General features: G+C 37.5%; 1 long non-coding RNA gene across 1 annotated transcript; it reads left to right on the top strand.

Annotated features, from left to right (window-relative positions):
• Positions 1–2,156: 2,156 nt before the first annotated feature.
• LOC110784862 (uncharacterized) lies at positions 2,157–4,142 on the top strand. The gene is made up of 4 exons (XR_008920051.1): positions 2,157–2,510; positions 2,851–2,928; positions 3,022–3,070; positions 3,159–4,142. It is a non-coding gene; the product is annotated as an uncharacterized lncRNA (long non-coding RNA).

Genomic DNA, 4,142 nt, shown 5'->3' with positions numbered 1-4,142 from the left:
ATCATCTAGAGTTTCTAGCAACAGTTCAATTAGTTTTGACTTTGAGAGACACTGAAGAGTGGAGGAACTTACTTCTTCTGATGGAACTTGATCAGTTCCTTCTGTTCTAGCCATAAGGCAGAGATTTGCAGTTTCTTCATTTGGTTGTTCCTCATCGTCTTCTGAGTCTGTTGCTTCGCCCCATGCAGCTATCATGGCCTTCTTGAAGTTTGGTCTGTTGAAGGTAGACTTGTTAAAGCGATCTTTGACCTGTTCCTTCCCTTTTCCTCTGGTCTTGTCGTTCTCCCACAGAGGGCATTCACGAATTTGATGATCAGTTTCTCCACATTTGAAGCAACCTTGCTCAGTTTTGGAACTAGTGATTTTCTTGGCAAAGTTCCTTCCTTTCTGGTTTCCTGGTTTGAAGTTCCTATAGAGCTTTCTCATTCTTCTGACCAGCATGGCAGCCTCTTCTTCATCTGGTTCAGATTCATCGAGTTCCTCAGCCTTTAGAGCAAGTCCTCGACTTCTTGAGCTCTCAGGAACAGCAGCTCCAAGATGCAATTCGTGTGTCATCAAGGAACCAGCAAGTTGTTCAATGTTGAACTTGGTGAAGTCCTTGGTCTCAAACAGTGCAGTGACCTTTGTTCTCCAACGATCATCTTGTGGCATGCTTCTTAGTATTTTTCTTACCTGTTCATCTGTGGGAATGATTCTACCAAGAGAAACTAATTCATTGGTTATGTTAGTAAATCTAGTGAACATTTCTTGAATAGTTTCTTTTGGAAGCATTTCAAATCTTTCATATTTAGACATCAAAAGGTCAATTTTGGAACGCTTAACTTCATTAGTTCCTTCGTGGGTTACTTGAAGTAGTTCCCAAATCTGTTTTGCGTTCTTGCACCCCATGACTCTGTTGTGTTCATGAGGTCCAAGTCCACAATGCAAGATTTTGACAGCCATGGCACTACTACAAAAATGGGCAAAGAGATCCCTTAGAAAAGACCCCTTGTTCGACATAACGGGTCTCTTCAATATAAAAGATCTATTATTATAGATAACGGCTCTCTTTTAAGTCGAATAGGCCATTTAAAATTAAAGGACAAAAATAAGAGACCCGTTATCTTATTTAACGGGTCTTTATTGCATAAATAAAATTATTTAATTAATATAATATAAGAAACAATAGACCTTCTATGTTAGTTAACGGGTCTCTAATGTATCAAGGACTCACCACCTTCTCGTAAAATAATGTTTAAAATAATTTTAAAAAGCAAAAGAGCCGTCATTTAACATGACAGGTCTCTATTTTCTTTAATTTCCTGGCGCCACACTTTCTCAAAACCCAATTTCACCCTAGCTATTTTGTCTTTGCCTCTTTCTTCTTCTTCCCTGGAACTCACCACAACTAGGGCACGATAATTTCTCGAACTCACCCCCATCGGCGAGTCTACCACCGGAGAATTACGTACGGTTGGCGACATCAAATACCACCGGCGACCTCAACACAGTCGTCAGAGAACTACAAAATTAGGTTTTGTTCTCATCTCCCTCTTTTTCTCTTTAATTTATTGTTGCGAATTTGTGAATTTCGTGTGCTTTATTCAATTTTTTAATTCAATTTGTAATTTCTTCTACAAGTTAGGTTCTTTTTCCTGAAATTTTCAATTTCAACCATGGAATTCGGTTTTCTAAAATTTCAATTTCAACCATGGAATTCGGTTTTCAATTTCCCCTGAATTTCTAAAATTTCAATGGTTTTCCAGTTTTATGTTGAAAGTGTTTTTCCATGTTTGTTGAATACTGTTTTTCTAGAGTTTCTTGGAATGGGTGAGGCACCGATCTACAGACTCAATTTTTGATGTAGACACTGGAAACGTGAGTCCAATAGTCTCAGACGAAGGTCGAGTCCAATAGTCTGGGAACTTAGAGAATTATATCTTTAGGTTTTGGTTGCTTTCTTCTCTCTGGTTGGGTTGTCTACTTTTTTTAAGTGATTGAGTTATCATCTGTTGTGTAAGAATTGATTGAGTTATTAGGCCGTCTTGAGTTCGAACTGTTTGGATAGGAACTGAGATCACAGTTGATGAATCATGAATGATAGTTGTTGTTACTGCATTTCGGACTAGCTTGTTTTAATTGCTTATGCATATGCACATTATGTGTTGGCAGGGCAAAAAGGGTGTGTGGATAAAACTTCCCATTGAACTTGCAAACCTTGTTGAAACTGTGGTCATGGTATGCCACAGCAGGGAAACACAAATAAAGGAAATTAGATTGACATCGATTAGTTCTGCATATCTTTTGAGTCTGAAGTCGACAAGATATCAACTTTCCAGTCTACTTTGTGGATTTGTAGCTTTCATTCTGTAATCATCTTATGTTGATTATAGGAAGGCTTTTGGTATCATCTTGCAGAGCCAAGTTATCTAATGCTGGTTTACTGGATTCCTGAAACTATTAATACACTCCCTGCAAATGCTACACATCGTGTTGGAGTTGGTCCTATTGTCTTAACAGAGAAAAGAGAGGTATGCAGTGTTTTTCCTTGCCCCTAAGATTCTTCTACATAAAATGATCTATATCTATAATTCTGTACATCGCATTTTACTGTCCTGCAAATCAGTTTTATTGCCCAACTACAGTGTTCTAATTCTGTATAGCGCATTTGACTGTTTTGCAAATCAGTTTTAATGCCCAACTACAGTGTTTTAATTCTATATAGTGCATTTGACTGTCCTGCGAATTGGTTTTAATGCCTAACTACAGAGTCACTCATCTTAGTCGTAATCCAGAATTCCAGATAGCTTATTTTCTATGTTTTACTTTGTATTTCTAGTTTAATTGAGCTTGATCAGCCGGTGTTTGTAGATGCTTGTAGTACGGGAAAAGAGTGGTAGACTTCGAGGAACAGGTGTCTGGAATATCCCTATTGGAATCGTGGATGAGGTATATTGCTAAGAGACTTTCACTCTCCACTTCCAATTTATTGTTGCCTTGTGCATGTTGTAAGTTTCTATAGGTTATTTTTACCATGTACAGAGAGGATATATGTGCAGCAGCCATCGGAGAAGTTAAGGAAGAGACAGGAGTAAGTGGTCTCTTGATATCATATACAAAGTATTTTTCTACTATGGAAGAAGACTCCAATTTTTGCTAATTTAATTCTGCCGCTTTAGGTTGATGCAGAATTTGTCGAGGTAGTAGCTTTCAGGTATGCCCAATATATTAGGCTTAATTGGATAGGAGCTCCATTGATATTTGGCTGCTTTTGACTTTCTACTTGCTTATCCTTGTTACTTTGGGGATTGTGCACTATCAATGTCATCCACAAGGCTGAGCCGTCTTATGCAGGTCATCCATATCCACAGGAGTTCTGAATGCTGGCACTTCTATCCATCGGGAAGCCTTGTCTAGCCTTTCTTCTCGACTGCAAACATTGCAGGTAACACTGTATGTTAACAGCGTACATTTTTAGGGGGCGGATGAATGAGTACATGATAAACTTACCATAACATATTGTTCCTTGATATGGTTTATATTAATCGAGGTAGTAGCTTTCTGGTTCTGGGCTAGCTAACCATTTTCTTATTCTTTACTTAGATTTTGTTTTTGATAAAATGTTTGAAAAAGATCAAAACCAGGAAATCCATTCTCTGCGGCAAAATTTAGTAAACTATACTGCATGGATTTACAGAAGTGTACCATAAATGAAAGGGATATGTTATTAAACCTTATTGATTATACCAAGTAAAAGCGTTTCCTCCAAACTTGTGTCTTATCCAAGCACTACTAATGTTGTCACACACCACTGCAACGTCTAACTACTACGAGCCATCATCAAATGCTGAATTCACCCATTAACTAGGTTAGTTATGAAACCTCATGACTTGGAACTTCTTAATTATTTATGTGCAATATACAACATAGCTCCTTTTTTGTAAAATAATTTGGGGCATGAAAAAGTTCAGGAGATGATTGTCATGCAAGATATTCCTGTTTTTAGATTTAACTACTGTATTTGTTGTATCAGGGGTTAAGGACCAAAGAGATTGACTATTGTTTGGTACTCTCTAATTTAAATTAAATTTTCATTTTCAGCATGCCATGTACCTTTAGTTTTGTTTGTTCCATTTTCAGCTCTTGTTTGTAGGTGTTTATGA

The sequence above is a fragment of the Spinacia oleracea genome, chromosome 4, assembly GCF_020520425.1.
Source record: "Spinacia oleracea cultivar Varoflay chromosome 4, BTI_SOV_V1, whole genome shotgun sequence".
NCBI classification, from domain to species: domain Eukaryota; kingdom Viridiplantae; phylum Streptophyta; class Magnoliopsida; order Caryophyllales; family Amaranthaceae; genus Spinacia; species Spinacia oleracea.
This window is presented reverse-complemented; position numbering and strand designations above follow the sequence as displayed.